General features: G+C 43.5%; 2 long non-coding RNA genes across 2 annotated transcripts; both read right to left on the reverse strand.

The window, feature by feature from the left end:
• Nucleotides 1-3,437: 3,437 nt before the first annotated feature.
• On the reverse strand, nucleotides 3,438-8,782 carry LOC119332576. The gene is made up of 3 exons (XR_005161020.1): nucleotides 8,686-8,782; nucleotides 8,401-8,477; nucleotides 3,438-3,588 (listed from the first exon to the last, which is right to left on the reverse strand). It is a non-coding gene; the product is annotated as an uncharacterized LOC119332576 (long non-coding RNA).
• A 2,626-nt stretch (nucleotides 8,783-11,408) lies between these two features.
• LOC119334358 lies at nucleotides 11,409-12,891 on the reverse strand. The gene is made up of 3 exons (XR_005161288.1): nucleotides 12,731-12,891; nucleotides 12,104-12,195; nucleotides 11,409-11,483 (listed from the first exon to the last, which is right to left on the reverse strand). It is a non-coding gene; the product is annotated as an uncharacterized LOC119334358 (long non-coding RNA).
• Nucleotides 12,892-14,568: the final 1,677 nt, after the last annotated feature.

The following is a 14,568-nucleotide window of genomic DNA, read 5'->3' on the forward strand; positions in this document are numbered from 1 at the left end:
GGCTCGTCAAGTAAAACCTGAGTACTCCGCGTGTGCAACTGTTTTGCACCCGTTGTATTTGAACGTAGAACCTATCACACCCGATCATCACGTGGTGTCTCAGCACAAAGAACTTTCGCAACGGTGCATACTCAGGGAGAACACTTCTTGATAATTTAGTGAGAGATCATCTTATAATGCTACCGTCAATCAAAGCAAGATAAGATGCATAAAAGGATAAACATCACATGCAATCAATATAAGTGATATGATATGGCCATCATCATCTTGTGCTTGTGATCTCCATCTCCGAAGCACCGTCGTGATCACCATCGTCACCGGCGCGACACCTTGATCTCCATCGTAGCATCGTTGTCGTCTCGCCAATCTTATGCTTCCACGACTATCACTACCGTTTAGTAATAAAGTAAAGCATTACATCGCAATTGCATTGCATACAATAAAACGACAACCATAAGGCTCCTGCCAGTTGCCGATAACTCCGTTACAAAACATGATCATCTCATACAATAAAATTTATCATCATGCCTTGACCATATCACATCACAACATGCCCTGCAAAAACAAGTTAGACGTCCTCTACTTTGTTGTTGCAAATTTTACGTGGCTGCTACGGGCTTAAGCAAGAACTAATCTCACCTACGCATCAAAACCACAACGATAGTTTGTCAAATAGACTCCATTTTAACCTTCGCAAGGACCGGGCGTAGCCATACTTGGTTCAACTAAAGTTGGAGAGACAGTCGCCCGCAAGCCACCTATGTGCAAAGCACGTCGGGGGAACCGGTCTCGCATAAGCGTACGCGTAATGTTGGTCCGGGTCGTCTCGTCCAACAATGCCGCCGAACCAAAGTATGACATGCTGGTAGGCAGTATGACTTATATCGCCCACAACTCACTTATGTTCTACTCGTGCATATAACATCAACATAAATAACCTAGGCTCGGATGCCACTGTTGGGTTTCGTAGTAATTTCAAAAAAAATCCTACGCACACGCAAGATCATGTGATGCATAGCAACGAGAGGGGAGAGTGTTGTCTACGTACCCACGCAGACCGACTGCGGAAGCGTTGACACAACGTAGAGGAAGTAGTTGTATGTCTTCACGATCCAACCAATCAAGCACCGAAACTACGGCACCTCCGAGTTCGAGCACACGTTCAGCTCGATGACGATCCCCGGACTCCGATCCAGCAAAGTGTCGGGGAAGAGTTCCGTCAGCACGACGGCGTGGTGACGATCTTGATGTACTACTGCAGCAGGGCTTCGCCTAAACTCTGCTACAATATTATCGAGGACTATGGTGGCTGGGGGCACCGCACACGGCTAAGGAATAGATCACGTGGATCAACTTGTGTTTCTTGATCTGTCTTTGGTGCTAGCCCTGCCCCTCTATTTATATCTTGAGCCCTGGGGTCGAAACTTGGAGTTAAAGCCTTCACAAAGTCGGTTTTACCCGATAGGCAAGAGTCCTTCTCGGACTCCAGGGCCAGACGCCAGGGATCCCGGCGTCTGGACCCAGACGCCAGGGACCCTGGCGTCTGGCCCCTGGACTCTGCAAAACTTCCTTTTGCGCTTTCCAAAAACCTTGTGGGCTTTCCCCTTTGGCCCAAATAAAGTGTTTTCGTACCAAAACATTTCGGGAAACATCCGGAACCCCTTCCGGTGATTTCCGGAACCCTTCCGGTGACCAAACACTATTATCATATATATCAAACTTTATCTCCGGACCATTCCGGAGTTCCTACACATGTCCGTGATCTCATCTCAGACTCCGAACAACATTCGGTACATCAAAATGCATAAAACTCATAACAACTGTCATCATAACTTTAAGCGTGCGGACCCTACGGGTTCGAGAACAATGTAGACATGACCGAGACACGTCTCCGGTCAATAACTAATAGCGGGACCTGGATGCCCATATTGGTTCCTACATATTCTACGAAGATCTTTATCGGTCAGACCGCATAACAACATACGTCGTTCCCTTTGTCATCGGTATGTTACTTGCCCGAGATTCGATCGTCGGTAATATTCCAAATACCTAGTTCAATCTCGTTACCGGCAAGTCTCTTTACTCGTTCTGTAATACATCATCCCGCAACCAACTCTTTTAGTTGCAATGCTTGCAAGGCTTAAGTGATGTGTATTACCGAGAGGGCCCAGAGATACCTCTCCGACAATCGGAGTGACAAATCCTAATCTCGAAATACGCCAACCCAACATCTACCTTTGGAGACACCTGTAGTGCTCCTTTATAATCACCCAGTTACGTTGTGACGTTTGGTAGCACCCAAAGTGTTCCTCCGATAAACGGGAGTTGCATAATCTCATAGTCATAGGAACATGTATAAGTCATGAAGAAAGCAATAGCAACATACTAAACGATCGGGTGCTAAGCTAATGGAATGGGTCATGTCAATCAGATCATTCAACTAATGATGTGATCTCGTTAATCAAATAACAACTCTTTGTTCATGGTTAGGAAACATAACCATCTTTGATTAACGAGCTAGTCAAGTAGAGGCATACTAGTGACACTTTGTTTGTCTATGTATTCACACATGTATCATGTTTCCGGTTAATACAATTCTAGCATGAATAATAAACATTTATCATGAAATAAGGAAATAAATAATAACTTTATTATTGCCTCTAGGGTATATTTCCTTCAATAACCTGGCTAAGGTTTCACCGTAGCACACTCTTCACTCTGCTTCCAAATAGCCAGACCAAGCTCTCTTCTTCTTCTCAGTAGCATTTCCATTCCCCTGTTCACAACCAACAAAGATCCAAGATCAATAAGTGAAGATGGTGACCTGAGAAATCATCAGTAGACTGAAGGGGACAGGCTGGAGCTACAATCTAGCCTACTGGAGTGGACTTGGAGCGTAGGAGTAGCAAGAGTAGGACCAACAGAGAGGGCAAAAGAAGAAAGGTGAGTTCTTCTTCTTCTGCCACTATATATTTCTCACATACACAAAGAAGACCAGCCCAGATGCACACACAAGTCTCATAGTCATTCACAGATGCATGCAGAAGTATCCTAATTATTCATAGGTGCACAAAAGTCACAGCAGGGACATCTACCCCAGATCTTGGAAGCAACAGTACTAGGAAACATGCATAAGGCATTAAGATGTAAAATAAAAAGTTCCCAGATTAATTAGGCAGCAGAAATACACCAAGATTATTCAAAGGGGTGAACATGTTCAGTACACACACATGGGAGCCATTTTAATCTACTAAATCTGAGAACTTGACTATCCTAAATATTTGAGAAAGGAACAAGGGCACCACTAACCTGCACCCATGGTGGATCTGCTCCACGGACACACACTGGAGCTCTGACCTGTACCATCCAGCATCACGGCGGCGCCCAATGCCAACCACTTCAATCTGGAGCAGCGAAATCACATCCCCAATAGGGTTTGACCTGCAAGCCAAAAGAACACACACACAGAGGGGGATTCGAGAGTTGAGGCTGAAATTCATGGGGATAATATGGGGATTCACGTCAGGGGAGAGAGAGTGTGGAGGATCTAGCAGCGGCATCTTTCCCGTCGCTGGCGGCGGCGCCGATCTGGGCAAGGAGCAGAGGAGCATCAGTCTGTATTATTACTTGTGTTCTCGTTGGACTAGTAGTACTAGTGGGTGCTCTGTTCGGTTGAGGACTACTAGTACATAACTAGTACAGGGAAGAGAGAGATAGGCTTAGTTTAGAGAAAGGGAGAGGGCACGTGGAGGATAAATTAGCTTAGTAACTTATCCAGGTGCACACCTAGTACGCGTACTAATGCAAGCTTAGTAAAAAGACATTAGAAAAAAAGTAATATTTGACTGTAGGATGACCACACTGCACCGACGTATATTTTTTCATTTTCCTAGTATTCACTCGACTTAGTCTCGAAATATATATTTGCCGAACTGCAGGAAGCGAGTACAGTCAGGAGAAGGAGACGCTACAGAAGCAAACTGAGTCCGGGTCTGAGTACGAGAACTCAGGCAAGCTCTCCTTGATCATGCTGAGTAGAGCTATTTTTGAAAAACACTATTCTTTGCTGCATCTTATCATCAACTTGCATAAAATGTTTTGGTAATAAATTGTGTGGAGTGACTATTGCCAAAAAGTTGGGTTAGCTGATGGAGCAGCTAATCCATTGATTTATTTATTTTCTTATAATTATTTGGTGGGTAGAGGGTGCCCTGGATGGACATACTGGAAGGTGGGGCCCTCTACATATGGCTAGTATATTAAGAATTAAATAACTTTCACTCGTTTTATGCGCCATACTACAACCGTATCAACCATGGTCTCGTCTAAGACGAGTTGAGCCCAATACCATCAAGTTATTATACTCTCCACATGGGTAAGCAGTAGTAGGATGGGCGATGAGTTCCACGCTAATGCCGGATGGGTGCATTAGCAAGCGCTATATATATTAAGCGTTGGTGGAGTGCGGGTTCCGAAACCCGACACAACGGCTAGTGACACTAGCCGGGTGGAGATATAATATACAAATGGGAAAAAGCTTAGGTTCTGAACCATGTCTCGCATCTAAGGAAATGCAGATGGCAATTATGGTTTCGAGCTCTATGGATAAAGTGATACAAACTCTGCAGAGTTAAAGGAAAACATGAATTCATGCCAGTCTCTTGGATTGGGGATTATGGGGACCTATTGGTGGTCTATCTCGCAATACGAGTGTTTGATAGCTTTTATAAATTGAAATAAACTTTCTGCAACAAATGGTTATTTTGAAAGGTGTTGAGTTGAGGTAGGACTTGTTGATTTATATTGAGCTATCATGAGTGTTGCATTTTGCTTTTTGAGCTTGCTGAGTACTTTGTACTCACTCTTGCTATTAATCATCTTTTTCTTAGAGCAAAGCTTATATGAGAATCTTACTGGACCAAGTGAGGAGAGCAATGGTGATGACTACAACTACACAGGGGACCTAGATGTGGATCCATCTAGTGCTATGTACGATCTGGATGCCACATATGGGGGTTGGGATGAATAAGTAACTATGATCTAGCTATGTAATCCAGAAACTATTTTATCATCATCTATCTAGTACTGCTAGTTGGAACTCCGGTGTTAGGAGATGTAATAATTTGGCAAAACATGTGAGAAGCCTACCTGAGACTTTTAGCCCTGTGTGGCAAGGTATTGTAATATAAATGACCATCTCTAGCTATTTCCCTGTTGCATATCTCTGACATGGATTATTATTTGACAAGACACGATTTTGTCAAGAAATAATCCAAGGACTAGTGTCATTATCTATAGTAATAATGACACGGGTCATCACAGGTGGTATCAGAGCAATGGTTTTGAGGGCCACGCAGATAGTTAGAGACGGTAGGAATACTTTAATTGGAACCCATACTTGCTATATTGCACTACCAATAAATCCCACATCATAATTATTCTGTCCAGTAACTTTAGATGACTACCATGCTAATTAGAAGCCTGTTGCAGGATGGTTCGAATTAGAATTCCGCCATCAAGGGTTCGTGGCCAGCATGCCCTACTACTTTGGCAAATGATGCAGGAGCTTGGGGCACCATGTCCTCAATTCTTTGAAGAGATGCCAGATGATGGAACACACTCCTACAGGCGTGTAGTTGTGGTGCTCAGCGGTGTTCCATCAGACATGGACTTCTATGTGGAGCTCTCCACAATGCAGCGGTCATCCGATGGCACTCTACCCATGCAGGAGGTTGCCAAGGAAGCTATGCTTAGACTACGAGCACGCTTTGGAGAGAAACTGCGCACCACCGGATACCGAGACTTGCCAGCACTTGATTCTGGGGGTTTGGGGCAGAACCATCAGCAAGGACCTAGAGGAGCAAGCCTGGGTGTTGGGTCTTCATCAGCTCAGCCTACACCTATCGCTTCAACAGTTAGCACCACTTCTAGTATGACAATGATTGCTGATACGGTGATGTATCATACAATGAAGGAGGAGCTTATTAGACACCAGGAAGCAACCCAATTCTGGTATCAATGCTATCAGATGAGCGAACATGATAGGGTTGTGCTTCAGGGAGCACTAAATGCTATGCCTGGAGGTCCTCTTAATCCTATAATAGTACCAGGTGATGTTCAAGAGGAAGAAGAGGAGGATCCAGAGGAAGTAGAACTAGAGGAACAGGAAGAAGTTGAGGGAGTAGAGAACCCAAATGAGCCACTAGTTCCACCCTCACCAAACGTACCACCTACACCACCCCAGCCGCTACCTGAACATATAGTTGAACCAGAACCAGCCCTACAGCCAGATATAGAGCAGCAGCAGCTACCCCACTTCCCTATTCCACGACCACACCAACCTGACTTTATCCACCCACACATGAGTGTCAGCTCGAGGGAGTACAGGGAGGCTGCTACCTATGCAAGGGTACTTGGGCTTGGCGCGAGTGGCAGTGGCGGAAGCAATGGAAGTGGCAGCGGTAGCAACAATGGCGGTGGCAGCGGCATCGCCTAATCAAGTTCCAATCTTCCAGACTCTTAGGCGTGGGACGCCTTGGCCATAGACTAATCTTTTGGGATCAACAGTAGTTAGTGTAGTGGCAGCCTGAATATGTGTGTTTATGTAAGATATGTGTGAATTGCAAGGTAGAGTTTGTCCCCTATGTACTAGTAGGGACTGAACCCTATGTGGTGTGTGCTCTAGTTGTAATGCAGTTATGCCCTTAAGCAAGACTTATGTGATGTACTGATTGTAATATAAGTGCTTGTTCTATAGTATATAACTTGTGTGCATTAGGAGGCTCATAGTACCTTACTATTGTGTGCTTTAGTGAGTAATCAGAGTGGTATCATTCTGGTTAGCAAGAGGCATTTGCCACCATGATTGCACTTCATGTTGGGTTACTGCAAATTTAAGGACAACATGCTATTTATTGGTATCACTTGCACTTGTGCTTGCTGATTTGAATCAATAATCATGCAAAGAAGTAACCAACTAACTAGAAAAAAAATGCAGGATGAATAACAATGGTTTGACTGAGCAAGACCTTGTCTTTCGTTTGGGATCAAGTGCCCATGATCAGCATGGGGGTACTCCAGTTTCAGAAAATCAAAGTGCCCTACCCGGAGCGGCGCAACTTCCAAGCAATCCAGAAGTGGGCAATGCTGGAACTTCTGGACTTATGGGTGGAGAAGGCAATCTAGGAGATGTCCTTAAGTTCATGGAGAATTCTCGAAGGGAGTCCCAAGAGAACCAGAACCGCTTCCTCGAAGCGATACTGACAAGACTAGTTCCTGGAGGAGCACACCTACCCGGTGCAGGAGTTAGCTTGGGAGAATTTTTGAAAACTCAGCCACCCACATTCTCTAAGGCGGTGGATCCACTAGAGGCAGATGACTGGCTGTTAGAAGTAGAACACAATCTGGAAACCGTGGGGTGCTTAGATGAAGAGAAGGTGAGATATGCATCACACCAGCTAACCGGACCAGCAACAGCTTGGTGGAGAAATTTCAGCCTTAACCGAGCAAATAATCAGCCTATCACTTGGGAGGAGTTCAAGGAGAATTTCCGTCAGACCCATATTCCAAAGGGAAAGATGGATATAAAAAAGAGGGAGTTTCGCAATCTGACTCAAGGTAGCAAGAGGATAAACGACTACCTAAACCAGTTTAATGATTTGGCAAGATATGCTCCAGATGATGTGAACACTGAACCTAAGAAAGTGGAGAAGTTTATGGAGGGGCTGCATCCATTCCTAAAAATGCACCTCTCAATTCACGGGATCACCCAGTTTCAAGACCTTGTCAACAGGGCCTTCATACTTGAGAATGAGCATGCCAACCTAAGTGAAGAGAGAAGGAAGAAAGCAAGGGTAGATCCACGCCCCATGATGCATCACCCACATCCTATGATGCCTGGACCAATGCGTCCTCATATGCCACCACCACGGCCTAGATTTCCTACTCAGCCAATCTTTGTTCCTAAATGTGGGAAGTGTGGAAAAGGTCATGCTACTCGAGATTGTATGACGGGTACAGGACTTTGCTTCAATTGTGGGAAACTAGGACACCACAAGCTCAATTGCACCTCTCCTCCCACGAATCCTACAAGGCCACCTATACAGTAGACTCAAGTGCATCGTCCACCAGCTGGGCGAGGACAAGGCGGACCTATGAACTATGCAGCAAGAGGAGATGGGCGGGGAGGACAAGTAGGAGGACAACCAAGGCTGAATTATATGGCTGCAGAGCAACTAGGAGAAGCTACAGATGTTGTCATCGGTAAACTACTCATTCCTCCTTCAGTTGGTACAGTTCTTTTTGATACCGGTGCCACACACTCATTTATTTCCCAAGATTTCGTGAATAAGAATGGATTAACATGCACACCGTTGGAAAAGGCTTTAGGAGTTAACTCACCTGGAGGGAAGATTACAGTAGAGGCAATGCGCAGAAATCAACCAATAATAATCCACAACACCAAATTTTCAGCAGACCTGCATGTTATAGAGATGTCAGGGTTAGAAATAATCCTTGGGATGGATTGGTTAGCTGCTAATGGAGTAAAAGTAGATTGTGAACTTAAAAGTGTATCCATAAGGAAGTCTGATGGCTCTAGGCTGATATATTTTGGAAGTAGAACCAGACCCAACAATCCCTTAGTAATGGCAGCAAGTGGACAAAAGAAAGAAATAAAGGATATACCTGTAGTTTGTGAGTTTCCTCATGTATTTCCAGATGAACTGCCGGGTATGCCGCCTGATAGGGAGTTAGAGTTCAGCATTGTTTTAATGCCTGGGGCATCACCCATCTCCAAAAGACCCTACAAAATGTCACAGCCAGAGTTAGTGGAGCTAAAGAAACAATTGGATGAGCTGAAGGAAAAAGGATTCATTAGGGAAAGCATGTCACCATGGGGACCACCAGTATTATTTGCAGAGAAAAAAGGATGGAGGGTTGAGGCTATGCACAGATTTTCGAGACCTTAACATGGTAACTGTAAAGAATAAGTATCCGTTACCGAGAATAAATGATTTATTTGATCAACTCAAGGGTGCATGTGTCTTCTCGAAAATTTACTTGAGATCTGGATATCACCAAATGAAAGTGAAGGAAGAGGATATTGAGAAGACGGCATTTGTATCTCGATATGGACACCATGAGTACACTGTGGTTCCATTCGGTCTAACTAATGCCCCAGCTATGTTCATGAACTTGATGAACAAGATTTTTATGCAATATTTGGACAAGTTTGTAGTGGTCTTTATTGATGACATATTAATATATTCAAGAAGCAAGGAAGAGCATGCTGAACACTTGAGGATAGCACTTCAAATCTTAAGAGAGAATCAGTTGTATGCAAAATTTAGTAAGTGTGAGTTTTGGCTGGACCAAGTAGCTTTCTTGGGGCACATAATTTCAGGAAGAGGAGTTGAGGTTGACCCATCCAAAATTGAGACAGTTGTGTCTTGGGCTCGTCCGACCAACCCAAGTGAGATAAGGAGTTTCTTGGGCTTTGCTGGATACTACCGCAGATTTATAAAAGGGTTTTCGCAGATTATAGCACCAATCACCAAATTGCTTAGGAAAGAAGCTAAATTTATTTGGACTGAAGAGTGTGAGAGAAGTTTTGAGGAACTAAAGAAAAGGTTAACTACCGCACCAGTGTTGGCATTACCTAAAAGTGGACAAGATTATGTGGTGTATTGTGATGCTTCAAAATCTGGACTAGGATGTGTTCTGATGCAAAATGATAGAGTGATAGCCTATGCTTCTAGGCAATTAAAGACACATGAAGTAAATTACCCTACCCATGACTTGGAGTTGGGAGCTGTTGTGTTTGCACTGAAAACATGGAGGCACTACCTATATGGTTCTAAGTGCACACTGTATAGCGACCACAAGAGTCTCAAATACATATTTACACAAAAAGAGTTGAACATGAGGCAGAGGAGGTGGCTGAAACTAATCAAGGATTATGATCTGACAATTAACTACCACCCTGGTAAGGCAAATGTAGTGGCAGATGCACTTAGTAGAAAGAAGCAATGCAACCACATATCAATTGAAGGGTATGGCAAAGAGCTACTGCAGGATCTTGCAAAGATGGGAATAGAGCTGAGAGAGGCCACATCTAGTGCTAATATAGCAGCCATGACATTTCACCCCACATTGCTAGATCAGATTAAGGAAAAGCAAGCAATGGATGCATTCATCAAGGAGGAAACGAGAAGAATTCAAGCGGGACAACCTTCACAATTCAGGTTGGACCAGGAAGGAGTTCTTTGGAACCATAGTAGGATATGTGTGCCAGATGACCTACAGATCAAGGAAATTATTTTGCATGAAGCTCATGACACTTTGTACACTATCCATCCTGGGAGCACGAAGATGTATAAGGATGTGAAGGGAAATTTTTGGTGGCCTGGTATGAAGAGGGAAATCGCAGAATATGTCAGCAAGTGTGACACTTGTCAGAGGGTAAAAGCGGAGCATCAAAGGCCTGCCGGGTTATTAAAGCCATTAGAGACACCAGAGTGGAAATGGGAAGATCTTTGTATGGATTTTATTACTGGTTTGCCTATGACACCGAAAAAGAAGGATACTATATGGGTTGTGGTCGACCGACTCACTAAGTCAGCACACTTCATTGCTACAAACCAGAAATATTCCTTTGATAAGTTGGCTGAACTGTACTTAGAGAGGATAGTTACCCTCCATGGTGTGCCAAAGACCATAACGTCTGACCAAGGTTCCGTGTTTACATCAAGCTTTTGGAAGAGCCTACAGAAGTCTCTTGGAACTGAGCTCCACTTTAGCACGGCTTATCATCCCCAAACTGATGGCCAGACAGAGCGGGTAAATCAGATCCTTGAGGATATGTTGAGAGCATGTGTAATGAACTTTGGAGAATCATGGGATAAGCATCTACACCTAGCAAAATTTGCTTACAATAATAGTTATCAATCCAGCATACAAATGGCTCCATATGAGGCATTGTATGGGAGGAAATGCAGATCACCTATATGCTGGTATGAAGTTGGAGAGAGACCATTACTTGGTCCTGACATAGTGAGAGAGAATGATGAGAAGATCCAACTAATCAAAGAACGACTCCAGATTGCACAAAATAGGCAAAAGAGCTATGCTGACCGGAATAGGAGGGTTATGCAATTGGCAGTAGGAGACTTGGTGTATCTAAAAGTATCACCTATGAGAGGGGTTAGACGCTTTGGAATCAAAGGAAAGTTGAGTCCTAGATATGTTGGGCCATTTAAAATTTTGGAGGAAAAGGGAACATCTGCTTATAAGTTGGAGTTACCAGAACGTTTATCAAGAATTCACAATGTCTTCCACATATCTCAACTTAAGAAATGCAACAAGCCACCACCACAAGTATTAGACTTGGAAATTGAATTACAACCAGACCTGACGTATGAAGAACGACCATTGAAGATCTTAGAAGTTTAAGACCGCAAGCTCAGGACAAGGACCATTCGGTTCTGCAAAGTGCAATGGAAGAACCACTCAGTTCGTGAGGCGACGTGGGAGAAGGAGGAAGACCTACGAGTAACCTACCCCAACCTTTTTAAGTAAGTTTTCGATTTCGAGGACGAAATCTTTTTCTAAGGAGGGTAGGATGTAACGACCCGTATATTTTCACATAGTATTTCCACCCTTAACTAGATAATTAAGTAGAATCCATTAAGAAAATACATATCAGATTTCTTCAACAAGCATTCATAACCACTCAAGTATATATATATTTATATTCATAAACCTCAGACAGTATAGCTGTACAGGTGTATTACAAATCTTTGAAATATATATATATAGAAAGAGAGAGAGAGACCAGACTATGCTAAGCTATACAACAAAGGGCACACCAAACTTAGACCAACCCAAAAATATCTCGTGGTCAAAGCAGTAAACAGTGAGACATATTTGGGATACACATTGACCACCACCATCACGTGCATTATAGATATCAGTAGTCAATTGACCAACAGTTGGTCTAGGCATGGGCTGCAACTCCTAGCCATAGAGAGATCCACAAATGACTACATTGTACAGCAGGGATGGGCAACCATAACTAGCTAGGTACTAGAAAGAGAGGAGTAACCTGGCTAAGGTTTCACCATAGCACACTCTTCACTCTGCTTCCAAATAGCCAGACCAAGCTCTCTTCTTCTTCTCAGTAGCATTTCCATTCCCCTGTTCACAACCAACAAAGATCCAAGATCAATAAGTGAAGATGGTGACCTGAGAAATCATCAGTAGACTGAAGGGGACAGGCTGGAGCTACAATCTAGCCTACTGGAGTGGACTTGGAGCGTAGGAGCAGCAAGAGTAGGACCAACAGAGAGGGCAAAAGAAGAAAGGTGAGTTCTTCTTCTTCTGCCACTATATATTTCTCACATACACAAAGAAGACCAGCCCAGATGCACACACAAGTCTCATAGTCATTCACAGATGCAAGCAGAAGTATCCTAATTATTCATAGGGTGCACAAAAGTCACAGAAGGAACATCTACCCCAGATCTTGGAAGCAACAGTACTAGGAAACATGGATAAGGCATTAAGATGTAAAATAAAAAGTTCCCAGATTAATTAGGCAGCAGAAATACACCAAGATTATTCAAAGGGGTGAACATGTTCAGTACACACACATGGGAGCCATTTTAATCTACTAAATCTGAGAACTTGACTATCCTAAATATTTTGAGAAAGGAACAAGGGCACCACTAACCTGCACCCATGGTGGATCTGCTCCACGGACACGCACTGGAGCTCTGACCTGCACCATCCAGCATCACGGCGGCGCCCAACGCCAACCACTTCAATCTGGAGCAGGGAAATCACATCCCCAATAGGGTTTGACCTGTAAGCCAAAAGAACACACACAGAGGGGGATTAGAGAGTTGAGGCTGAAATTCATGGGGATAATATGGGGATTCACGTCAGGGGAGAGAGAGTGTGGAGGATCTAGCAGCGGCATCTTTCCCGTCGCTGGCGGCGGTGCCGATCTGGGCAAGGAGCAGAGGAGCATCAGTCTGTATTATTACTTGTGTTCTCGCTGGACTAGTAGTACTAGTGGGTGCTATGTTCGGTTGAGGACTACTAGTACATAACTAGTACAGGGAAGAGAGAGATAGGCTTAGTTTAGAGAAAGGGAGAGGGCACGTGGAGGATAAATTAGCTTAGTAACTTATCCAGGTGCACACCTAGTACGCGTACTAATGCAAGCTTAGTAAAAAGACATTAGAAAAAAAAGTAATATTTGACTGTAGGATGACCACACTGCACCGACGTATATTTTTTCATTTTCCTAGTATTCACTCGACTTAGTCTCGAAATATATATTTGCCGAACTGCAGGAAGCGAGTACAGTCAGGAGAAGGAGACGCTACAGAAGCAAACTGAGTCCGGGTCTGAGTACGAGAACTCAGGCAAGCTCTCCTTGATCATGCTGAGTAGAACTATTTTTGAAAAACACTATTCTTTGTTGCATCTTATCATCAACTTGCATAAAATGTTTTAGTAATAAATTGTGTGGAGTGACTTTTGCCAAAAAAGTTGGGTTAGCTGATGGAGCAGCTAATCCATTGATTTATTTATTTTTTTATAATTATTTGGTGGGTAGAGGGTGCCCTGGATGGACATACTAGAAGGTGGGGCCCTCTACATATGGCTAGTATATTAAGAATTAAATAACTTTCACTCGTTTTATGCGCCGTACTACAACCGTATCAACCATGGTCTCGTCTAAGACGAGTTGAGCCCAATACCATCAAGTTATTATACTCTCCACATGGGTAAGTAGTAGTAGGATGGGCGATGAGTTCCCACGCTAATGACGGATGGGTGCATTAGCAAGCGCTATATATATTAAGCGTTGGTGGAGTGCGGGTTCCGAAACCCGACACAACGGCTAGTGACACTAGCCGGGTGGAGATATAATATACAAATGGGAAAAAGCTTAGGTTCTGAACCATGTCTCGCATCTAAGGAAATGCAGATGGCAATTATGGTTTCGAGCTCTATGGGTAAAGTGATACAAACTCTGCAGAGTTAAAGGAAAACATGAATTCATGCCAGTCTCTTGGATTGGGGATTATGGGGACCTATTGGTGGTCTATCTCGCAATACGAGTGTTTGATAGCTTTTATAAATTGAAATAAACTTTCTGCAACAAATGGTTATTTTGAAAGGTGTTGAGTTGAGGTAGGACTTGTTGATTTATATTGAGCTATCATGAGTGTTGCATTTTGCTTTTTGAGCTTGCTGAGTACTTTGTACTCACTCTTGCTATTAATCATCTTTTTCTTAGAGCAAAGCTTATATGAGAATCCTACTGGACCAAGTGAGGAGAGCAATGGTGATGACTACAACTACACAGGGGACCTAGATGTGGATCCATCTAGTGCTATGTACGATCTGGATGCCACATATGGGGGTTGGGATGAATAAGTAACTATGATCTAGCTATGTAATCCAGAAACTATTTTATCATCATCTATCTAGTACTGCTAGTTGGAACTCCGGTGTTAGGAGATGTAATAATCTGGGAAAACATGTGAGAAGCCT

The sequence above is a fragment of the Triticum dicoccoides genome, chromosome 7A (assembly GCF_002162155.2).
Source record: "Triticum dicoccoides isolate Atlit2015 ecotype Zavitan chromosome 7A, WEW_v2.0, whole genome shotgun sequence".
Lineage (NCBI taxonomy): Eukaryota > Viridiplantae > Streptophyta > Magnoliopsida > Poales > Poaceae > Triticum > Triticum dicoccoides.